Below are 26,038 nucleotides of genomic sequence, written 5' to 3' on the forward strand. Positions count from 1 at the left end.
GGTGTTTATAATAAAAATGTCTAGGGTTCAAATCACTTTATCTTATAGTAACCATAGTCAGTAAAATATGTTACAAGTAAAGTGTGGTAAGTATACATACAGATATAATTTAGCATTTTTTTAAAAACTATGTTTCAAAAATTAGATAGAAAAATTTAAAAATGCATGTGTAGAGTATAATCTATATATATATATATAAAACCGAAACTTTTGAAACTCTCACCATTTTTCACGTCAGCCAATATTAAAAAAAAAAAAAAATCTAAAAGCCTAATTAAAACCCGAAAATTTCCTTCACCCCAAAACCAAAACCCGATTAAAAAACACTCTTCCCCCATAAACGCAAACACAGTAACACAGACTCATCAAACTCCCTCTCTTCTTCTTCACGAAGTCCCATCTCCTTCTTCAAACACACAATTTCCTTCATGCCTCTCTTTGCATACATGTTCCCCTGCCTCCAGTCTTTTTACCTTCTTTACCTTCATTCCAAGCTTTCTTCTGTCGTTTAAACCAATATCGTTTGTAAAGAAAGGCCAGCCCATCAACATGAATCGATACCCTTCATTCAAAATCTGTTTCCTCTCCAGGTGAGTTTCTATTTAATAATATATGTTTGCAATCCAATTTGGGTATCTTATTTGATTATTCTCTTTTTTATTTTATTTTATATATAGACGATCTTCCTTTTATTCAAAACATACAAAGTCTTTCATATGTTATTCAAAATCCAATTTTGTTTGACAAATTTACCAGCTTTCTTGCTTTTTCTCTCTGTAATTCTTTCTCTTTCTCATGTTTTGCTGGTATAATGGTTGAGAGAATGATGTAAGAATTGATATCCTTTGTGAAAATAGGCCAACCCTAAGTGTTTGACAAAATGTCTCAATGAAATTGAAATCTATTGTTGTCGAATAATACGTATTTGACTATATATATATAGACTAAATTATTTACATGAATTTACTATTTTTCAAATCCCAAGGGCCGTGGATGAATTTGCTTTCGATGGAATTTGCAATATCATGTTTGCATGTTGGTTGAGGAAAATTGTTCTATTAAAGGCTACCAACTTTTACGGACTATGTTAACAAAGGCGTTGTTAACCAGCAATGTTGGCCTATTTTAATTGTGTGATTGTTGCTCTCTTTATTGCGTCTGTCCTGCTTCTTTGTTATTGTTGTTGTTTTTGTGTTTTATTTATTTTTAAATGAAGTATGAGTTTTTAGGCAAAAAAGCCTTTGTAATAATTTAGTATGTATCTGTTTGTAATAATTTATTATGTATCTGTCTACTTCATTTGCTTTGCTATGTTTTGGTGAGGCTTGAGGGGTTAATGGTCCTCTGTTTTGTTCGTTGGTTCAGTTTTTGATTGTATAATATGTACTTAAAGTTACTTTTTTCTAATTCCTTAAAAGCTACTACTTGAAATGGCCGGGATGCTTCAACGGTTGTAGATGCGGTGATGAATGTAAGGTCCAAGACTATCCACCTCTCGACCCAACTGATTGAGAAAGAGTTGATCAACTTAATCTACTGTTGTTAATTAATATGGGATTCTTTTATAAGAGACACAAGAGGTATATTATATATATATATATATATATATGTTGATGGTTAAATACAAGTTCATTTCAGGTACAAGGAGGGCAGAAAGCCAGGTTCATGATTAAACATTCAAGGTACGAAATATATGATTCATGGGCAGTTTCAACTTCAATTTGATGATGGATTTTCAATTTTAGAATTATTGCATGTGTTGCAAATCTATATCTATAGTGAGAAAATTTAATATAGAAAGATTTTTAGAATGATGATTAATTTTCTCCACCTTTGTAACGTGAAATAATTTTTTTTTTTTTTTTAATGATTGGGAAGAGCACCAATCTATTTGTAACCAAAAGAAAAGGAGAATTAAATCGTGCGGATGGGTCTTTGAGTTTATTTCTACCCAAAATCAAATTAAAAGGTTTCTGATCTTTGTTTTTTCTTTACTTTATAAATAAATATTATATTTGTATAATTAAAAGTGTTGAAAGCTAGAAGTTTGAAAAGCACCATAAGAAAAATTGATAGGTCTGCGGTGGTGGTTTATTATGTTTGGCTTGAAAGAAATGCTTGTGTATTTTGTAGTAATGTCAAGTTTGAGGCAGCATTAAGCCATTAAGGCCTTAGTTGAGTTTCCCATAATTGAGGGTTTTAGTTTGATTCTTTGTAAGTTTAGTTGTAGCAAAAAACACTTCAAACTTAAGATTGATTTCTATTTTTCATTATGTAAATTAATGTTTCATATCAAGATTAATATTTCATATCAAGGATAGGAACTATAAGACTCCATCCTAATGTAAAATCAAAGAGGAAGAGAAAAAGAATAGTTTACATCTTTATACACAATAGTTTTCCCGTGCATCGCACGGGTTAGCGACTAGTATGTTTATATTTTGAAACTTCGCCAAAAAAAGAAAAAAGAAAAAAAAGAAGAAATATTTGTCATATGCATTTTTTTTGAGATAAATACAATAATCCAACATATTACAATCATATAAAAATAATCCACTCAACAAAGAAAAATATTTCCATAACCATATAAAAATTTCTCAACAATTTAACACATTACAAAACAAATGCAAAAATATTGTATAAATAAATACAATAGATTTAATAAAATAATACTAAATGATATGCAAGTATATGAGAATGGATGCATCTATAATAGTAGAGAAAGAGATTTAGCAAAAAAAAAAAGTAATAGAGAAGCACTTTTCTTGGCCAGCGTGAGAGACGGAGAGAGAGTTGTTGCTGATGTTGTCTAATTAAGTGAGTTCCACACTTTTTTAAATATTTATAAAAATGTCATTGAATAATATTACTTGAAAACTAAAAATTAGTATGGAGAGTTTTTCTAAATATAGTGTTTAAACACCTTAAATTGAGAATTGTGACTCAAACACTCCTACAAACACTTTTTTTTTTTTTTTGCCCACAATTTTTAGTGTTTAAACACTGAAAACTGTTGTTTAGAATCACTTACCAAACAGGCCAAAAGCCTTAGAATTTAGAAACAATAAAAGAATTGTAGGATATTAGGATTTAGGCTATTAAAGTGCAGTACCTAAAAAGCTATATGCACACCCCTAAACCCTAAATCCAGGGTGTAGAACCAATGAGAAGAAGATTGGGTATAAGAACAATACCTTGTATTTTTTGTCAAGAGGCTTTGATGTGTTTTTTGTGTTTGAGAGAGAAGAAAAATGTGTAGAAAATGTCCAGGCAGAGAGCAAGACCCAGAAAAATCTTTTTTTTTTTTTTTTGGTCTAGGGGTGCCTGGGGCCTTTTATAGCCCCAGCACGCTTTACGAGGCAGCGGCCCTTCAAAGGCTGCCACTTATGAAGCCTCTCAAATGGGGTTGATCTTGACACTCCTAGAAAGATCTTGACTTCCAATTTCTAAAAAGGTATGGAACTTGAAAATCTAACGGTCAAATTAAAAGTTATGGCTCCCAGAAGTTAGTGGTGCATCGACCGGTGCGTTAACTCGGTTTTCATGATATCTCGGCCGTTCTAACTTTGATTTAGACCCATGAATAGTCGTTGGACTGAGAATTTGATAATCTTCACAATGGCGTTGGTTTCAATTTGTTCTAACGGCGAGGTCAAAATTAAGGTTTCTAGACCCGCTAGGATTCAACTTCGGGTCAAACTTGGTCAAAGTTGCCAAAAATATCTGAGAAACTCGGGTTTGATATAAAACCATGAAAAATGTTGTTTTGTGAGGATTTTGACCATATTTGACCTTCGGTCGACCCAAGGTTGACTAGGGGCATTTTGGTCATTTTGACTGAAAAAGGCACTTTGGGTGCTCTAGTGTTCGAACGGGTTGTGCCACGTCATTCTGGATGTTCTTGTGGCCTCATAGAGAGAAAATGATTTTTTTTAAAAATTTTTTAGGGTCTGGCACGCAAGTCGAAGGCAGACAAAATACGGTATCAACAGCTGCCCCTTCTTTATTTAACATCTCGAGTGCAATGAGAGGTGTCAAATAAAGAACGTGATTTCGAATTTTATCACCCCCAAATTATATGTAGAGAGTACTCACGGATCGGAACTGAATTTTATCTGACTGGACTAACCTGCCACAGCTGCTTTTAAAATATTTCCTGGACTTACCTCTGAGCTCTAGGAGTGGAAAATGTTTTTTTTTTGGGAAGTTTGACTGGGTCAATCGGTCAATGTTGACTTGGTCAATATTGACTGGTAGCCCTTCAAGGTGCGCTAGGCTGACCCAGCGGCCCAAGAAGGTGCGCCGGGCAGCCAAGCCATCCAAAGGCCTATATTACCCCCCCTTTGGGCTCATTTTGACCTCATTTCACTTTTTCCTTTGACTTCTCACCTCTGAAAAATTCTTTGGAGTGACTACGAACTTAGTGGGTCCAGCATTTTAGCTTTAGTCTGCTGCTTCAGTCTTTTTTTGCACTTGAGGTCAGTGTCTATTTTTCTTTTTCTCTTCTTTTTTTTGCAAAATGTTAGTAGCAATACTACTAGGGATGCATGCTAGTACTTATTTTATTTTTGGAATTTTCATAAGCATATATTTTTGCCATGATTTATGCCATGCATATATTTTTTTTCTTTTTGACTGTGTTATATGGATGTGCAAGTATGTAGGAATTTAAATGCTGAAAATAAAATGTGGGGTATAGGTAAAGGGACTTACTTGGTAGTCGGGAATACTGGAAACAGTGAGATGTATGGCACGACCACTAGTTAGCATCGGAATAGGATGTGAGTGTACGGCACGACCACTATAACCCACTGTAGACCAAGAACTTGAAAAACTTTTTTAGGAACTTGATAGCTGTGTGACGACGAGGCATATGAGATGGCCGCTAATTATCCTCAAGATGGGATGTGAGCATACGGCACAACTGCTATAACCCATTGTAGATCAGGAACTCGGAACTTCTTTAGGAACTTGATAACTCTGTGATGTGAGGCGTACAACACAGTCGTTATAACTACAAGATGGTATGTGTGCATACGGCATGGCCGCTATCACCCACTGTAGATCAGGAACTCGGAACTTTTTTAGGAACTTGATAACTGTGATGCAAGGCATACGACACGGTTGCTATAACCTCAAGATAGGATGTGAGCATACGGCACGGCCGCTATCACCCACTGTAGATCAGGAACTCGGAGCTTTTTTAGGAACTTGATAAATGTGTGATGTGAGGCATAAGACACGGTCGCTATAACCCCAAGATAGGATGTGAGTATACGGCATGGCCGCTATCACCCATTATAGATCAGGAACTTGAAACCTCTTTAGGAGCTTGATAACTGTATGATGCGAGGTGACGACATGGTTGCTATAACCTCAAAATGGGATGTGAGCATACGGCACGACTAGTATCACCTAATGTAGAGACGTACAACATGGCCACTAGATAGCCTTCAAATAAGATGCAAGTGTACAGCACGGCCGCTATAACCCACTGTAGGATGTTAGCATACGGCACGGCCACTATCACCCACTGTAGGATGTGAGCATACAATGCCGCTATCACCCATTATAGAGACGTACGACATGGCCTCTAGATAGCCTCTAAACAAGATGCGAGCGTATGGCACGATCGCTATAACCCGCTGTAGGATGTGATCATACGACACGGCTACTATCACCCACTGAAGGACTCTTGTAAGAATCTGCTTTCTTGTGAGAACATATGCTTGACATGAACCTGCACAACATGTTTAGGAAAGAGTGTTAGTTCATCTATATTGCCATTTGTTTCATGGGCTTACCACTTGTGTCTGAATTTCTGGTTGTTTTGTAAATTATGTCTCGGAGGGCGAGTTCTAAAAGAGACCAGGGGAAGGCCCCTGTTTATGCTACATTCCATGGGGATGCTTCTTCTGATGATGAGATGGTTTCGGTTTCGGTTGGAAAGCAGGCAGCCCAGATTCTGCAGAGCCATTTTGACCACGAGAGTGATGACATCAGGCCCACTAGTGGGATCCCTATAGAGACTCGATCCAAGAGATGGTGCTCAACCAAGACAGTTAGTGTTTTATTTGAGTCTTGCACTATTTCCAATGGGGCTTCCTCACGACGCGGGCCGGCTACAGGGAGAAGGGCTTCCGAAGGAGAGACTATTAGGATTAGTGCCCTTAAATCCTATTGAATGATGTTATATATGATATTATGTATGACTTAATGTTGTGATTATTAAAGTAGTTTTATTATTATCTAAAACAATGGTAACATGAATATTTGGACATTATTATATAGTCCATGAGATGCATAGTATGTGATTTAGTCACAAGAGATATAAATCACAAGTTCTTTGTAAACTCAGAATTTTAGTTCATAGTCAGTGATGAAATTGGATATTTCATCTATAAAGACTATAACTGTATGGACCTGTAATGCCCAGGCACATTTGGGCCCTAAGTTCTAATGCAACAGTGAGGCCCATGGTTCCCATCTCCCTTTACTTGGAATCCCAGCCTAGGCCCACATGGATTGTAATCCTGGGTTTCATCACTCAATCTTTGCTCAGGGGACCATTACTGGACAATAAAGGAAGAATAACGTTCGAACATCCCATCACTAACGTGCTCGGCAGTACCTAGAAGCGTCATAGCCGGACATGTTTGCTGGAATGGGAGCCAAGTTCCAAAGCCACTCTCACTTCATCCCACTCCCACCTAACCACCCACTTATGGCTGATGATATTGGACCTCACATTACACTAACTGCAAAAGTATTCATAGCACCCCACTAATCGGAATGCTATAAATAAGAGAAGTTGGAGAAAAGGAGGGGGTTGGAAGGTTTTGAGAAAAGAGAGAAAGAAACAAAGAGTAAAAGGAAAGTGAAGGAAGAGGGCAATAACGTAAAGAGAGAGAAAAGTGATCTCATTGAGTTTCTATATCAAGAACGACCCAAAGTAGGAAATCCAAACCCACCATACAAATAAATTGTGAGCCCAAGTGAGATCTCAGCCCAATAGCCTCATCTTTGGCGAGCATAATTGACACCGTCTGTAGGGATCTTCTACAAAGCCGTGGTTCAGCCGAGACTTACACACGAAAGGATGTCTGGGAGACGTTCTGGGAGTGATGCTAAAAATAGTTCAATGGGATCTTCTCAGGAATCCTCCGAGCGAGAACGGAGGCAAAAGAGGCGCGAAGATAGGAATCACGAACGGGAGGAAGAGAGGTCCGGCCTCGAAGAAGGGTCATACCAAACGCAGTGAACGGTATCCATTGCTTCAGGGCACAGGCAACTCGACGAAAGGGATTAAGAGCTTAAGCGACTGCGCGGGTTAGTGAGAGATTTGGAGTTGGAAGCAGAGAACAGGCACCGTAGAAGGGATGGAGACAACTGAGAAAGAAGATCCAATACCGAGGAAGATCATCACGAGACGGGATCCAATTAATCTAGATCCAACCACTGCCGAAAACGTTCTTGTTCACGGGAATCTCGTCGACGAAAGGGAACATTCGCATTTGCAGGAATCCCATTAACGTCGAGACTGTTCCCTGTCACGAAAGTATGCAGACCGAGGTTCAGATTCCCCAAAAGAGCAACGGCCCCATAATGTGGCCATGGATACGATGAGCTATGCATTACGTAGAGCTGCTAGGTCTCTTTTTTTGGTTGACATCGAGCAGGCCCCAATGCTAGATAGATTCACGCGCCTTTCGTTCAACTCTTACGATGGGAACACTGGCCTGGTAGAGCACGTCAGTCACTATATCTAAATGATGTCTCTGCATACCCACAATGACTTACTGATATGTAAAGTTTTTCCTTCAAGCTTTGGCCTTACCGCTCTGAGATGGTATAATGGATTATGGAAAGGCTCTATCCACAACTTTGCCGAGCTGATACAGGAGTTCGAAATCCGGTTTGTAACTTGTAGCCGGGTGCCACAACTGGTAGACACATTGCTGTCCATGAAAATGAGGGTAGGGGAAACCTTTCATAGTTATGCTGGCTGGTACTGGGAGCTTTACAACAAGATCGGCGGAGGGAATAAGAAGATTGCTACGAGCACTTTTAGAATGGGATTGCCTAAGGATTCCGGGCTGAGGGAATCACTAACTAAGAAGCCTCTTGAGGATATGAGGTAGATGATGAGGCACATTGAAGAATACAAACGGCTGGAAGATGACTGGCTACAAAACAAAGACAAAGCACCAATGGGAAATCGTCCTTGGTAGGGTGGCTTTCAACTGAGGAACCAGGGGGATTTGAGGATTCAAGAGCTAAAAGCGCCAACAGGGGAGGTAAATATGATGTTTAAGAAGCTAGTGCATAGGATTATTGACAAGATTAAACATGAGCCATACTTTAGGTGGCTGAACAGGATGGGTAGTGACCCTTCTAGGAGGAATCAGAACTTGTATTGCACTTACCATAAAGAAAAGGGCCATACTACAGAGCAGTGTCGAGTGTTGAGAGACCATCTTGGATAACTGGCCAAGGCGGGGCACTTAAAGGAATTTGTGGTAGACATAGGGGACCGAGGAATGAGGCAAGGTGCTCCACAAAGGGGCAACCCTCTCCCACTCCCTCTCGGGATAATTGAGGTTATCCATGCTCTTCCGAGGAAACTCGCAGCGACAAGAAAGAAAGGGGTGTTAAAAGTAGTGCCGGTTGAGGTAACTTGGATATGCAACTATCCAAAAAAAGGCTAAAACTCGCCTGAGAACCTATTGCTTTTGGTGATGGCAATTTGGAAGGAACGATTCAACCGCATGACAACGCCTTAATAGTCTTTGCCTGGATAAGTGGCTTCCTAGTGAAGAGAGTAATGATAGACCACGGAAGCGGGGCTGATGTAATGTATCCGAATTTATTTAGGGGGCTTGGGTTGAAGAACGAGGATCTTTCTGAGTATACAACACCTTTGGTCGGGTTCGATGGTAGATTGGTAGTCCCCGAGGGGCAAGTTTCCCTGCCCGTGAATATGGAAGGTAGAGAGGTGGTAGTAAAGTTTATAGTGGTCGCTTCGTTCTCCCCATACACAACGATACTAGGAAGGCCGTGGATCCACGCAATGGGGGTTGTACCGTCCACCCTGCATGTGAAACTCAAATTTCCTACCGAGCATTGCATTGTGGTAGTACAGGGAAGCCAGCAAACAGCCAGACAATGCTTGGTCACCATAGTCAATTGGGAAAAAGGGCGAACCGGCTAGGGGGATCAGGTCGAGCAAAAGGACCCGTCACAGGGGACCCCTTTATAGCAGTTACGGGATTTGCAGAAGGGGGCAAGGCTGCCAAGGACATGGTGAAGGTAAGAATATTATCGGACATAGACAAGTACTTCCAAGTAGGAGAGGGCATGAAGGATCAGGATAAGGTAAAGATGTTGTTCCTCATATAGAATGTGAATGTGTTTGTGTGGAGCCTATATGAGGTGCTAGGAGTGGATCCTAAATTCATCATTCATAGACTTAATGTAGACCCCACGTTTGCTCCTAAGAAGCAGGAGCCAAGGAGATCAACCAGAGAGCATGTTGAAGCAGTAAAGGCGAAAGTTTGAAGGCTGAAGAAGGCAGGGGCAATAAGGGAAATTTACTTCTCGGAATGGTTGGCGAATACCGTAGTAGTGAAGAAGAAGAGTGGCAAGTGGAGGGTTTGCGTAGATTTTACAAACTTGAATCGGGCCTGTCCGAAAGACCTGTTTTCCATGCCAAAGATTGACCAGTTAGTAGACGCCCCATACGGGCACTCAAGGATGAGTTTCTTGGACGCCTTTCAGGAGTATCACCAGATTGCCCTGGCTTCTAAGGACCAAGAAAAGACGGCATTCATCTCCCCGAATGCCAATTATCTTTACGTTGTAATGCCTTTCGGTTTAAAGAATACCAGGGCCACCTACCAACAAATGATGACGAGGATGTTCTGGGATAAAATAGGATGAACGGTAGAAGTGTACATCGATGACATGGTGGTGAAGAGTAAGCAGGAGGGGTAGCATATAGAGGATCTCGGAGGGGTGATTGAGATTCTTCGGCAGCATAAGTTATGCCTTAATGCTGAGAAATGTGCTTTTGGTGTGGGGGCTGGCAAGTTCCTAGGATATCTAATCACTAACCGTGGAATAGAGGTGAACCCAGATCAAATAGAAGCCGTGAAACGACTGAAGCCTCCAAGCAACCTGAATGAGGTGTAAGTGTTAACAGGAATGCTGGCTGCCCTGAATCGACTCATTTCCAAATTCACTAATCGCTGCCGGCCGTTCTATCAACTTTTGAAGAAATGGAAATGGTTTCAGTGGAATGAGGAATGTGATAGAACTTTTCGGGATTTGAAGGAGTACTTGATGAAAGCGCCCACGCTAACAGCACCGGAGCCTGGGGAAGACCGTAAGTGTCGTGCTGGTTAGCGATTGAGGAGTGCAGTAGCCCGTGTATTACATCAGTAAGACTTTGGTTGATGTTGAGATGGTATTTGCCTTTTGAAAAGTTAGTGCTAGTCCTGATACACGCTATAAGGAAGTTGCCAGATGTGTATTACTAATGACGATGGTAATAATTGCCAACACACGTATACTTAATTCTATCGTTGGTCCTCATTCGATCACCACTACCGAGTGACCGGAAACTTTGTGAAAAAATTTTCCTAAGGATAGAAACCTGTCCTCGATTCGATACTCATCACCGAACAGGAAGAAACCTTAGTCAAAATTTCCTAAGGATAGAAACTTGTCCCTAGTTCAATATCCATCACTGGACAGGAAGAAACCTTAGTCCAAATTTCCTAAGGGCAGAAACCTGTCTCCAGTTCGATACTCATCACCGGACAGGAAGAAACCTTAGTCCAAATTTCCTAAGGGCAGAAACCTGTCTCCGATTCGATACTCATCACCGGACACGAAGAAACCTTAGTCTAAATATCCTAAGGATAGAGATTCGTGCTCGGTTCGGTCGCTATCATCCGGCAGGCAAGAACCTTAATATTTAAAAAATGAAAAAAAAAAAAAAACTGTCCCGAAGACAGAAACCTACTACTCAATTCTATTACTGTCACTAGGCTAGTTGAAAGTATTCTAAAAACAAGGGCTAAAGATTGAAACCAACATTAGGAAATCATTCATGCACGAAAAATAGAAAAACATGGCAAGAAAGATAACGTAAAAGTAAGCCTTCATGAAAATAATAAAGGTGAGCGTTCAACGAATAAGCAACACATAAGTAAAAGAAACACATGAAAATGAAACCGTTGTCTTGTCACCATAGCCCGGTGACCATGTAAAAGTCAAAACAAGACGAAGTAATGATTTTTTAGCCACCACAGCCTGATGACATAGCAACTTAAGTAGAAAAAGGGAAACGTAGTAAAAACATAAACTAAAAGAAAATAGTAGCAGTCTTGTATGGCGTATAAGTTAATCTGTTCTCGTTTGGGCAGCAAGGTCGGTTGGCTGTTGGTCGGCAGTGTTCTGAGCTACATCCTCACAGTGCTGATCAGTAGGGCTAGGGACACTGGTGACTTCCGCATCATCCATTTCCACATGGGCGTTTATCTGTTCCACCAGTTCCCTCAAGCTTGTCGTGTCTTCTACGTCAATGGGCGTTGGGGGCGTTCTGTGCAACTGAAGTAAAGTTGGGGAAAGGTATTTGGCCGAGGTCCCAGAAGAGAATCTTTGGGAACCCCCATGGCCTGCAAGGCAGCAAACTAACTAGCTTCAAAACCCAGCTTCCGAGCTTGGTTCACGACTAGGTCCACAGAGTTTTCCGCATCGGAGAACCCTTTATGGTACCATTTTTCTTAGGCAACCCCCAACGCCACTCTCATATCAGCAAGCTCTTTAGCATGAGCAACATTCAGATTTTCTGCCTCTGCTAATTTGACGTCTGTCTCATTCTGCTTCACTAACAGCTCTGCGCACCTTTTTCTGCCAGCGCCTTAGCTTTCAATGGCCTTTGCCTTCTCTTTCGCTGCCTTGGTGGCTGTCTCCTTGGCCGCCCTTTCTCGGTTGGCATCCTCGAAAAGTTCCTTCATACGACTATCAATAATGTGGGCCAGCTGGGCCGCCTAATGAAACCTCGAGTGTTAGTACGACAGAAGATTAAAAATAAGTATGCATATGTATACACGTTGCTAACAGCAATAAATAGCAATAAAGGCATACAGAGACTGGTAGGAAGCTAGTGAGTGAGGGATTACTGCGACAGTGAACCACTGCAGCCTTCTCCCCATGGACTCCTCCATCCCCTACTCGTAAGCGAGCACATCCTCGGGCAAGAGAAACCCGTGTGCTAAGCTCTGGGCAACACGACCCCCTTCACCTTTCTCCCAATCCTGTACACTGGCAGTCTCGAGGAGTGGTTCACCGTCCAAGAAAAATTTAGGCTGCCACGGCTGAGCTGCCTTAAAGGAGGACACTGCGCCTACCCCGGTTTGGGCCTATGGCTCCTGTATGCCAATGCCCTTGGATGGTTGTCGGGGGACTCGGGTTATGGCATCTCCCAGCTTAGTGGAGGTCTGCTCGCTGATGTGTTGCCTCTTTCGGGTTCATTCTATTTGGGAAGGAGGTGGGGGAGGAGGCGTCTAGCCTTGGCCTTGTGGTGGTTACTGTTGCGTCGCTTGCTGTGCCCCGGCCACAAAACGGTCAATGGTCAGGGTTTTTCGGGTCACCATATTTGCACTACGGTCGGATTCTATATCGGAAAGGTCGGTATTATTGATGGTCACTTGCTTGGTAACAAGCACGGGAGGCTCGGGATTAACTGGGCCTTTGGGTTAAGCGGGAGCCTCTTGAACGAGAGCTTCTTCCTCAACAAGAGTGTGAGCAAGTTCTCAGAGGCACCGGGACACGCGCTCCACCGATTTGTCTTGTAATGGGGCGAGCTCGTCCGAATAGGTGTATCGCCTGCCTTGTTCCCGAGCTTCTCCCACTGTAAAGTTCGGCAGCAGAAAATTCGCGTGCCGAACGTCAATGCAAGACAGGAGTGTGCTGTCTACCAAAAGTGCTTGCTTGAAGGGTTGCCAGGTGGAGTAGACTGGTTCTGGGACGCTCGGAGCTGCCTATCCTAGTGAATGAATATCTGGGATTTGAGTACGAAGTTTAGATCCCTCACGTGAACTACTATAATGTCTGGGGTAAACACTCTACCGTCTGTAAAAAAGAGGAGAAAAATAATAAATAAATGAGGCAAAACGAGTGAAGAAACGATGAATATATATGTAGGCACATCGAAATTCAGGTAAATAAAACAACTATCAAACAAAGACAGTAAGGTTAGGAGTCAGTACGAACCCACTTTGCGACGAGAGAGGGGAGGGGGAAGGACAAAGTTTAGCTACAAAATTGGTTGTAGCCTTAAGCTACAAACTCACCAATAAAATAAATATTATTGCATATTAAAAAATCTAACCATTGAATTACATGTTCTTTATGCTCTTAATGCACATGTCAATTTTTGTGTCAATCAGATATCATTTACTATATAATCTATAATCTTATATTTTATGCATAATTTTAAATTACAAAAACTTGCAATTTAAAAATTTATGGATGACATAGCTATTGATCTTTAATTTTCTTGAAATTTTGCAAACATGGAGGATATAAGAAGAAGATGCAATCCAATAATAGATTTGTCAAAATTCACCTTCAATAAAAAGATATTGAGTGATTTTGTAGCCTAAGGTTACAATCGATTTTATAGCTAAACTTTGTCCGAGGGAGAATATCCTCGACAAACCAGTTGCCACGCACCTGGACGTACTCCCCGGCAGAATTTCTATTAGAGTCAGGTAGGCATGATATCAGCCGTACCCACTTATCTCTAACCTTTAAATAATAGTTTGTGTTCTTGTTCCCACACAAGCTGTACATGTAGTTTATATCATGATAGTTTAATTGTAAAGTGAATGTATGGTTCAACCTACTAATGCAATTAACTACCCGATAAAAGTTGGGAGGGAGTTGGTCAGGGCATAGCCCATAGTACCTAAGTGTGTCAAGTAAGAGGGGGTCCACGGGAAATCTAACCCCACCCTCTAGGATTGCCATCAGAGGAAAGAAGGCAGTTTGTTCCTCTCTGTGGAGGTCGAATTCGCTCTCGTGGCAATACGCCACCTCCACATTATTAGGAATATCAAACTTCTGCCTAAAGGTGGCTAAGGATGCCGCAGTGTTTTGAAGATAAGCAAACCTTATCCTAGAGTCTAAAATTGAAGGAAGAAACTCGAAGAAAGATGCTGAAGTAAGAGGAAGAGGTAGGAGACTTACTTTGGGATCTAGGGAAGAAAACGGGGCTCTGGGCAGACGAGTAGGTGCGCAGATGAATGCTCGGCAGAGAGAAAATTCAGAGAGAGGAGAGTTAAAAAATGGAGAAGTGATTTGGAACGAACTATTTATAGAGGCTAAGGAAGACAAAACAGTGCCTAATCAACAATAATGAGGCTCAATTAATGAGGAATTCACACGGGTGCCAAGTGACACACGCGCCTCTTCGGTTCGCGAACCGTCAGGTGATGATGATGGCTGAACCAAACGGGCCGAAACAGCATGTCTTTTAATGGCGCATTAATGGGTTTTTGGAACCGCCCTAGCTTATGCTTGTTGACCTTTTCAAACGAGTATGCCTGTCGAGCTCCTTGATTCTGCCCGTTTACCGGGCATGAATCAAGGGGAGGGGCTAATGTATGAACTTGTGATGCCCAGGCACATTTGGGCCTTAAGTTCTAACGCAACAGTGAGGCCCATGGTTCCCATCTCCTTTTACTTGGGATACTAGCCTAGGCCCACACGGATTGTAAGCTCGGGTTTCATCACTCAATCTTTGCTCAAGGGACCATTACCGGATAATAAGGGAAGAATAACATCTGAAAATCCCATCACTAACGTGCCCAGCAGTACCCAGAAGCGTCGTAACCGGACATGTCTACAGGAGTGGGAGCCAAGTTCCAAAGCCACTCTCACTTCATCCCACTCCCACCTAACCACCCATTTATGGTTGATGATATTGGACCTCACATTACACCAACTGCAAAAGTATTCATAGCACCCCACTAATCGGAATGCTATAAATAAGAGAAGTTGGAAAAGAGGAAGGGGTTGGAAGGTTTTGAAAAAAGAGAGAAAGAAACAAAGAGTAGAAGGAAAGTGAAGGAAGATGGCAGCGATGTAGAGAGAGAAAAAAGTGATCTCATTGAGTCTTTGTGTCAAGAACGACCCAAAGTAGGAAATCTAAACCCACCATTCAAATAAATTGTGAGCCCAAGTGAGATCTCAGCCCAATAGCCTCATCTTTGGCGCGCACAATAACATATCAACTAAAATGATTTGTCTTGATCATGGAAGTGGAGACTTCTAGTTGATATGTTGATATGTTTTAAGAGTTAAAATATATTAAACTGGACCACTGTGAGATTTATTATTCTCCTAATGACTATCAAATGAATAATAAATCTCATAGCTTCTATTTACATCAACTTTTAATCTTGAGAGAATAATGAACCTGATCATGAAGTGTAGTTCGCTTTGATATATCAGGAGTGAGATTTAAAGTAACGATCAAAACCTAAGTATGTTGGACAGTCACATTTAGTGTTGACGGAACATATATTCTCAAGATGGAATTCATAATCTCTTAATGAAGATATAAAATGTTCTATTGAGATAAGTTTAACGAGTTTAGTTATTCTGAATGTTAGGCCTAACTACTTTAGGAAGGAGTTACTAAAGTGTATATTTATGAAATTAGATTTCATAAATATATGATAAATAACTTAAAGGATTAAACCGGGTACTCAATGATTAAGATATAATAATCTTCAAAGTGGCAGCCTACATTCATGACTTTGTATTATTACAAATATTTTATGAAAGGGTTGTATGTATAATAAAGTCCTGGGATGTAATTTATGAACAAGACCTAGAGTACAATTATATTTATATAGTGGTATTAAATATAATTAATGGTAACTTTGTACTTGTCAAGAGTTGACAAAAAAGCCTAAGGCCTATTAGAGCTAGTGTCTTATTTGTTCCTTTTTGGTCCCACTCCAAGCCACATATTAAAACTCAATTGGAATAGCCTAAAGGGCAAGCCCAATTAGATTATCAGTTATAAGGAAAGAAATATATAAAATTTTGTAATAGAATGAAATGGTGTGTATGTGAGTGTTAGACACTATTATTCTCCCTTGAACACACACACACACACACACATATAAACTGATTAAGAGACCACACTTCTTGGGCACAAGTGGAATTAAAGTGAAGATTAAGAGTGTTTTCAAGTACTTCTAATATTTGGTTTTAAATTTCATGGCACCAAGGTACACTTTCTTTTTCTTATATTTTGAAATTCACATAGTATATGTTATCAATTGCGAATGAAGTAGATCCGTTAATTTTCCATTGCGTATGTTTTGTATGCGATACAAACATGTGTTTTTCTAACAGAGACACCAGCTGATGACTTCATTTTTCATATAGAGGTTGATTTATCTAGGGAAGAAGAGATCTATCCGGGCTACAGAAGGTGTGGTTTGAGGCCAAGATTCCGCCACGTTAGGCCAGGGCTGATACTTATATTGGAGCGATAGACGGCGGTATTAGAGACACTCACCTTCAGTGCGGGCTAAAGGATCATTCTTCTGCCCAGGCGCGGAAGGGATAGGTATGCTGTATTTTTTTTTTTTTTATCTATTTATTTATTTTTTTTGGGGTGCTTAGTCCACCTTTCATCGACTGCTGTCTGATCCTGGAACCCACCAGTGCTATACAGATTTCCTAAGAGAGTAAGGATTCGAGGATTTTCTAAGGATTCCTCTATATATGATGAGGCACAGGATTTGGGAGGCTTTGGTGCGGCAGTTTCATGCCGAGACAAGCACCTTTCATTTGAGTTGCGGGGGAGTATGTAGTTCTCCCTCTTGACTGGAAGACCATCTTGGGAATTAGATTCGGTGGATACCTAATTCCAATTGATAACATGAGCTTTGAGATGGTCTGTGAGCTCTTGGGCATCCCTTTCCCATTGACTACAGACACGGGTGCTTATTTAGCAACAGCCGATCGGTATTATCCTGCTAGCTGCTGTGGACCATGAAAGTAGTCTTCAACGTTAGGAGATATGACTGGGGGTCCATCACTTACGGATTTTTCATCTCTTTCCTTAGGCGAGCTTTATAGCAGGATTTCAGGGGCCTAGAGGGGTGTTGGCAGATTTTGACATGATGGGCGTATAAGTATATCCCAGCTTTGCAACCACGGTTCTTGGGTTTGTCGGCAACAGTGTATCCTCGAGCCTATGCTTGGTCTCTCTGCACGATTACTAGGGTTGTCCTAGTGCAGCCGGTTACTATCTCTGTGGCTTTAGATTACGTCACCTAGGATGAGATAGTGGTTCGTCCTCATTATGGCTCACTGTTGGGGAGACTGGAGCTTATTGTTCCCATAGGCTAGTCGAGGGTACGACACTAGTTTTGGGCCCTATTGAGTTGGGAGTTCTTTTTGGCAGAGAGGACCTTCCATCAGGTCATGTTGGTTTTTTAGGTACCTAGAGATCCACCTCCTCTCGACTTGTCATTTAAGTCCATTGTCATGGACAACCAACTTACGTGACGGGTTCTTTTGATGCATACATGGATACTAGCAGGGATTATGCTGCTTGGTTCGTAGAGTCCTCTACGGTGCCTATCATTGGAGATGTTCTTATGAGCGGAGGTAGAGTGCTAGGAGGCTTTGTTTGTACTCAGGTAGCTTCTGGAGCTGAGTGGAGATTGCGTGTAGAGGCTTTGTAGGCCAACGTGACAAAGCTTGAGACTGCTACTACCTCTAGGGAGGTGCACATGTAGGAGGAGACTACTAGGGCATTAGCTTGGGAGAGGGAGTTTTGGCAGACGAATAGAGAGGCCCGTACTACAGACAGAGAGAGAGAGAGAGAGAGAGAGAGAGAGAGAGAGAGAGAGAGAGTAGAGCCAGCTTCAGAGTGAGCAAGTCATGCTTCATGGTTTGCCAGGGTCTTGATAGGGGAGCTGTGGGCACTTCGGGCCTATATTCCACCTTCACCTCACATGCCGGGTTGGGGGCCGATTATTCCACCAGGCGAGACAGAGTGCATGCAAGCTTCGCCAGGTCCGCCGGGCGGTTGAGGTTCTTTTACTCAGGCTCCATGGCCTCCTCAAGACCCAGGGTACACTTCAGGCATTTCAGGTGAAGTAGGTCCCTCCACTGACCCCCTTACAGGCGATGGCGATGATGATGATGATGATGATAATGATGTGACCATTTTTTTAGGGATGATGATTCTCAGTAGGGTTAGCTTTCTGTTGTAGCATGATGTAGCCCCTGCGTAGGCATGTATGTATTCTTCATGTATCTTGTAGACATTGCCCCATGGTGGGCCAGTTATGTATGTATATTGTGTATCACCTCTTGATAGGCCTAGACATGTATGTATGAAACAATGCCTCTTGTTAGGACTTACATGTATGGTTCTGGAAACTGCCTTTGAAATGGCTGATGTATGACTTTAGGAAAAGTGCCTTTGAGAGGGCTACCAATATATGTGAAAAATAATGCCTCTGATTAGGACTTACATGCATAGTTCTAGGAAGTCACCTTTGAAAGGGTTTATGTATGACTTTAGGAAAAGTGCCTTTGAGAGGGCTGCCGACATATGTGAAAAGCAATGCCTCTGATTACGACTTACATGCACAATTCTAGGAAGTCGCCTTTGAGAGGGTTGCTGATGTGTATGAAAGCCAATGCCTCTGGTTAGGACTTATATGTACAATTCTGGATGTCACTGTTAAAAAGGCGGTTGACGTATGCATGAAACAATGCCTCTGGGTAGGACTTATATGTATAACCATAGAAAAATCACCTTTGAAAGGGCTGCTGTACCACAATAGAAAAATAGCCTTTGAGAGGGCTGTCGATTTGTGTGAGAAATAATGCCTCTAGGTAGGACTTACATGTATGATTCTGGATGTTGCCTTTAAAAGGGTTGCTAACGTATACAAGAAACAATGCCTCTAGGTAGGACTTACATGTATAATTTTGAAGGCCGCCTTTAAAAGGGCTGTTGATGTATGCATGAAAAAATGCCTCTGGGTAGGACTCACATGTATGATTTTGGATGTCGCCTTTAGAAGGGCTGTTGATGTATGTATGAAACAATGCCTTTGGGTAGGACTTATATGTATGATTCTGGATGTTGCCTTTAAAAGGGTTGCTAACGTATGCAAGAAACAATGCCTCTAGGTAGGACTTACATGTATAATTCTGGGTGTCGCCTTTCAAAGGGTTGCTGCTGTATGTATGCACTATCACATTTTTATCATAGATGGTGGTTTTAAACTAGCTTGTGTCATACTCATTTGTATTGCATCGTAGTTTCACGGGTTTATTAATGGATTTTGACAATGACCGTCCTGCTAGGGGAGAGAGAGAATGGAGAGACTATGTGAAATAAACTACCCCAGTTTAGGGTTTTGCGGGGTTCCAAGCTTGCAGATTGGCTAAAAATGGCCTTGACTTCATAAACCATACCAAATGCTAGTAATGAATGTGAACATTCTGAACGAAATCTTCTTAGACACATTATGAGGTAGTATGCACTGATTGCTCTTGTTATTGCCTGGGCCGGCTATCAATTCAAAGACAGGTTTCTTGGGGCAACATCATGAGAAACGACTCACTCTGTCCTCCAAATAAGCTAAAAAAAGCTACTAGATGGTTGAGAATGGGTTCTAGTGCCCTTCTATTGTGAGCTTTGATTACCAGGGCTAAACTGACCCTTAAACTAGGTGAACCGAGCTTAGAAAAATGAGGTTCAAGATGTTTGGAAGTGTTGACCGAGACACACAAAGATAAACTGCCCCAGTGTAGGATTTGTGCAGTTTTGGATGCATGAGAGAAAATTTCTGACAACTCGGTTCACTGTCGGGTCGACTGCACGCTACGACGGGTGCTAAAACAGAAGAATCTTTGCTCCAAGGTAGTCACAAACATCCCAAACAGGGGGGTAGTGGTCAAAGTACATGTGGGTTTGTGCCTAGGGGGTTGAAAAACCCCGGCATATGTCCCGAGGGTCAGTGGCCATTGTAGGTGCACTGGTGGCCCTACAAGGTGCGCTGCCTTGATTTTCATGCATAAAAGTTGGGTTTAGCCTAGTTTCAGCTCATTCTAGTCTGCGATTTTTTGGGGTCTTTTTCTACCCTTTTCTTCACCCAAAACGTGTAGAAAACACTATTTTTCATCATTTTTTGCATAGATTCTCATCAGATTCAGTTGGATCCATTCATGGATGCTCTTGGTGCTCACTTCTATGACACATTGGTCGAGCTTGAGAGTGAGTCTTATTATGAGACGAAGCTTATGAGGTGATTGAGCTCCTTTTCTAGCAGTGATCGGGCATTTATCCGGCAACTTTTGGAGATGTCATTGCTCTTCTTCACAGCACACTAAATTGGCATTTGTTGGAGGTCATTACTTCTTGTTGGGATCCCGTCTTGAGATGTGTCACCATTAGGGATGTTGATCTAGTGCCCACCTTGGAGGAGTATGATCGTTTTCTTTCTCTTTCTACCCCTCTAAGCACTATTTTTGTTCCACCAGTGCTACCACGCTACCGCAAGATTAACTTATCTGTTGGGCTTCAAGAGGCCCATTGTGGAGGCGCTGACTTGGTATGGCAGCGGGATAGTAAGGAGCATGTCCTTCAATTTTTTGTATGATCGGTTCCACTTATTGGAGTGTCCTGTTAGTTACCGAGATGACTTGTGGACTTAGAGGAGTGGTGGACATCCTATCGGCGTCAGGCCTTCCTGGTGGCCTTCTTTGGTGCGATGCTGTTTCCTTCATCGTCAAGAGTTGTCAACTTTGTCGTTCTCTCTCTGGTGAGTGCCCTACCTCATGGTACCTCTTTCATTCCTACTCTACTTTCTGAGACCATTAGGTCCTTTGTCTTTGTGTTGAGAGACTGATAGGGGTAGGCTAGGTTGCTATGTTCATCTGTTACAGTTGTGGTTTTGTAGCCACCTGAGTGTTATTGCCAGGGATCAACCTGAGGGCTTTGCATTAAGAGTAGAGTTTGGGTCACTATAGTTCTTGGTCTTCCTTTTTCTAGGGATACTGAGGGTTGGCTGGGGTGCTTTTGTTGTAGTGACCTAAAAATTAGACCAACAAATGAGAGGTTTGATGTATACCCTCTCAACAGCTTATGGGTCAAATATGTATCCACATTCCACAAGGAATCTATATATATATATATATTAATAGGTAAAGCCTAGAGAAAATTCAATTAGATTTTACAATTGAAGTCTAATTTTGCGTCACGTGTCTTAAATTATTTATTTTTAAAGAGGGTTTTATTTCTCAATTTTGGAGTCAAATGTGGAACCACATCATAAATATCCATCTAAGTGAGTTATTGCATGCAACAACCAAAAAGTCTAGAATTAATGAACATAAATTTTTTTTTAAAAAAATAAACAATTTACATTTTCTACCTAATAATATTCTTGCAAGACTTTTTAAAGAGTTAAAAAAAAAATATAAAAAAATATATGTAAATTATAATAATATTTAAATAATATATGTAAAAATTATATTGTGCATCTTAATGTAAATATTTTAAGTATATCTATGTATATGCATGAAATTACAAGCTAGTATTAAATGATGGTTGTAGATTTGTATTATTAATTTTTTTTTTAATGCCGTTGTGGGGAATGGAAGAGTCCCCATCCAGTCCTGGGGCCCAAAAAGTAGTTGGGCCACCGGAAATGAGTTGGGCCCATCTTATACGCTACAAGGAAGGCCCAAGGAGCAATGGGTTGTGAAGGAAAAGCAACTAGTCCATCCCAAGTACTACGGAAGAAGAAGGCAACGCAGGAAGGTGGTTCCCGTGGAGAAGTAAAGAACTAGTCTTATCCGAAGGATACTGCACGAATTGTCCACGTGTGGTTTCCAGGAGATGCCTGGAACCATGGGAAACTTCTGGAACATGCAATAAGGTAGAAGATCTTTGCCTTTGCATTAATGATGGGATTCTTACCTAATCTCTACCGCATTAAATACAAATAAGACAGCTTGAACAGTACAAACAACCCCCAAAAGTTAGAGTTCCAGGATAAAGGTAGGGAGGAAACTAATAAAGTTAAGGAAAATATCCTTGAGACTTTGGCAAGCAACATGATAGCTGTAGTGATAAAAGTAAGGACTGAAGCTATAAAAGGGGAGGGAAAGGCAAAAGGCAAGGGATGCAAAAAAGAATAGGGAATACATAGAAGAAAAATCAATCACAGAGAGAGAGAGAGTAAGGGTAACACTGCGGGAATGGGAGAGTTACCTATTGTAATATCTAGATAGAAATTGTAACATTTGAGGTCAAAGAAATCAGTTGCTTGAGTTTCCCATTGTGGAGTTTTTATCCCTTGTTGTTTACTTATATATAGGTTGTTTGAATAGTCGTAGTGGTAATCTGCGGAGAACTCCTCGGGGGCCAGTTTTTGTATACCCACAGTTGTTAAAGTAATTCGTAATATAAATGGTAATTTGTATTTAGACAAAGAAATTCGTAATATAACATGTAAATTGCATTTTAAACACCATTCTCAAGGATGATTTTAAATTAGAGGGTCTGTTTGGGAAAAGCCAAATAGTTTTTTACATTTTGTTTTTGTATCAGTTTAATTTTTTTTTTTTTTGTTAAATTTAACAAAACTAGTTTTTTTTTATTATAATTTTTTTTTTTAATAATTTGGCTAGCTTTTAGCTTTTAATGTTTTTGTATCAGTTTAATTTTTTTTTTTTTTGTTAAATTTAACAAAACTAGTTTTTTTTTATTATAATTTTTTTTTTAATAATTTGGCTAGCTTTTAGCTTTTAGCTTTTATTCATACATTTATTTATTTATTTGATATATTTTGTCATACATTTATGATTTAACATAAAAACCATTAAAAACTATTTTTTTTTTTAATAAATATTATGCAAATTAGTTAATGCAAATCATAAACTTATTAAAACAAGACTTAAATAAATCGTCACATGACTAAGAATGAATTTTACATATATGTCTATTTAAAGATTTCCCATTAAGAGAGTTGCCATGATAGGTGTATGGTTAAAATCATGCAATGTTATGGAGCAAATACTTTTATGATAAATGTGTGGGATAGAATATTGTGATGACCTTTGGAAGTGAATTGGACCAAAAGGATCATCAATTGTGAGAGGACTGGTGAGATCAGATGGATCAAGGTTTTTTGCTTGATTGTGACCATTTAAATATGTAGAAGAAAGAGTTTTGGAATGGATAGGGTTAAGGGTCTTGGAGACGGAAACTTCTTGGAGACTGCTAATCCCCCTAGGTATATATATATATATATTGTGAGGTTTAATTTGAATATAGTTCCTTCTCTAAAAAAGAAAAGAAAAAAGAGAGGTTAAATTGCAAACTATACCCCTATAATTTGGGAGTGTTTGGATTTTTACCCTAAAATTTCAGAATTTAGATTTAATCCCCTAAAGTTCAGGGGTATTTGGATTTTACATTTTCAAATTCTAAAACTTTAGGACATAAAATCGAAATACATTTTCAAACTTTAAGCAGTAAAATCTAAACATTTTTGAATTTTAGGGAGTAAAATTTAAATTCTAAAATTTTAGAGTGTAAAATTCAAACACTTCCTAAAAAATTCATAAAGTAAAATTTAAATTCTGAAAATTCATAATTTAAAATCCAAATAACCTCAAATTATAAATTTTAAAATGTAATTTGACCCCCAAAAAAAAAAAAAAAAAAAAAAAAAACTCACAATCTGAACCCATATCAGTTGCACAAGTCTAGAAGAAGAGCCACAAGTCCAAGCCCAAGCCCAAAGAAAGCTACATACAAATAAAATGAGGTGATATGGGCATACGTGTTGCTAATGCGAAACGTAACGTTGGTCTCTGAAATCGTTTGCAATTCCCAAATTCATTTGAACTCTCTCTCTCTCTCTCAAGATCAAACGTAACATAGAGCATAATGGTAGTGGAATAATATTGATCCGATCCGAGTTTGTTGGATAATATTCAGACAGACAGACAGAGAGTGTGAAATAGAAATAGATAAAGATGGCGGCTTACAGAGCAGAAGACGACTACGACTACCTGTTTAAGGTGGTACTAATAGGAGACTCAGGTGTAGGCAAATCGAACCTGTTGTCTCGCTTCACAAAGAACGAGTTCAGCCTCGAGTCCAAGTCCACCATCGGTGTCGAATTCGCCACTCGCAGCATCCGTGTCGACGACAACATTGTCAAAGCCCAGATTTGGGACACCGCTGGCCAAGAAAGGTTTCCCATCTTATCCTATCTTCTTCTTTATTCGTTCTCTCTATTTATTCATTATATATTCTCTTTTTTTTTTTTTTTTTTTTTTTTTTTTTTTATTTTATTTGGGTATGTAATAAGACTCTTTATTTTATTTATTAAGAATAAGAAAGGAGCGTTCTGAGATAGCATCGTGTCCCTGTCCCAATTGCTAGGCCTAGGATTTGGTAGCTTTCATGGAGATAAGCTATTAGTATTAGGTCCAAATGCAAGTCTTAAATAAGAGGCCCCACTTATCTTTCAGTTTCAGGTGGTTAGACAGACGTATTAGTCTTCTTAAATAAGAGGTTCCACTTATCTTTCAGATGCTTAGACAGACTTAGTAGTAGATATTGAAGGATCGAGTAAATGAAAATTGAAAGGTAACAAAATCAGGACTGGAGGTATTATTATTATTATTATTATTTGTTCATGTCATGTGCGTATTTATTCTATTCCACCTAACAGCTGGATAGAGAGAGTAGAAAATGAATTTCAATTTCTTCCAGATTTTAAAGAGGGACTGAAACTGAATTAATTTTTAAGTAAGTCATAGGATGAGCGTTCTTGATTCTCCACTAGGAGTTTTCCTGATATATAGTTCTGGTGGGTGAGGTCGTGTATTTGTGGTTTACTCCCCAAGGGTGGGTCCAAAGAGGTCCCATGTCCTAAAAAATATGTCATGGGAAGGAGAAAAGTGTTTTTTTTTTATTTTTTATAATTCGATAATTGGGGAGAGGAGATTCAAACCTAGTTCTCCTACTAAAGGATAGTAGACTATGCCATGCCACTGAGCTACAAAGCTCTTGCCAAAGTGCTCTTATAATTCACCAAATAAATCTTATGAATAGAACATCTAAATTAAAGATCAAGATTTAAGTTAGGTTGATTTACCTTCTTGGTTGCAAAGACAATGCAGTCAAAGAAAATAAATAAGGAATTGGGATCCTAGTCCATCTATCTAAATATGGATAATGGACCGTACTTGTTTAAAAACACAGAAAAAGACAGAAAGTGTGTGTGTTTTAAGTTTCTCTCTTACTGCAGTATGAATAATGTTAAGGGTTTCCACATGTCTCCTGCATTTGTGTACATAACCAGCTGGAGTTCTTTAATACTTATTTTTTTATTATGTTTAGCGATTTGTTTTTCCACAATTCAACCATTTCAATGGTTTATTAATGAAGATATGAACAAAGATACAAGGGAGACTTATAACTCTCTGGTGGATGATTGTCAACCTTAATTACTTAAATGGCGCACAGTCATTTAAACACTTACAAGATTTAGCAATTTATTTGCAACCCTGTTTAGTTTTGATGTGAGCCTAAATTAACCTACTTTTAGAAATTCAACAAGTTAGCAGTAACCAAGATTAACTAAATATGAAACTTAGTTTCTATCTGTTGCAGACCACCTTAGATAGGGAAATCTCTTAAATCGTTACTCATCAGGCTTAACCAAAGTAATATTGACCTTATTATATTCTGCTCTGAAATTTTGGACAAGCTTTGGCTATATTTGATCTGTGGCTTACAGTTTGTATATTTTGATGGTTGCCAGTGTGAGTTTTATCCTATTCATGTAGCTAGGCTTGCTTTATTGACTGGTGCATGGCTTAGGGTCAAAAGGAATGAAATATCTAGAGTGCAAATCGTTTTAGAATGGCTGCCATTTTCTTCTCTCTTTTT

General features: G+C 39.9%; 1 long non-coding RNA gene across 5 annotated transcripts; it reads left to right on the forward strand.

Moving 5' to 3' along the window:
* The first annotated feature begins 280 nt into the window (after positions 1-280).
* On the forward strand, positions 281-24,300 carry LOC112039447 (uncharacterized). Of its 5 annotated transcripts, none has more exons than XR_010625190.1 (5): positions 281-590; positions 1,419-1,580; positions 1,639-1,682; positions 16,474-16,657; positions 23,829-24,300. It is a non-coding gene; the product is annotated as an uncharacterized LOC112039447 (long non-coding RNA). The 5 variants fall into 5 exon arrangements; XR_010625188.1 differs by lacking the exon at positions 23,829-24,300 and adding an exon at positions 16,756-21,501; XR_010625189.1 differs by lacking the exon at positions 23,829-24,300 and adding an exon at positions 16,766-21,501.
* The last annotated feature ends 1,738 nt before the right edge of the window (positions 24,301-26,038 follow it).

The sequence above is a fragment of the Quercus suber genome, unplaced genomic scaffold, assembly GCF_002906115.3.
Source record: "Quercus suber isolate HL8 unplaced genomic scaffold, Cork oak 2.0 scaffold_542, whole genome shotgun sequence".
NCBI lineage: Eukaryota > Viridiplantae > Streptophyta > Magnoliopsida > Fagales > Fagaceae > Quercus > Quercus suber.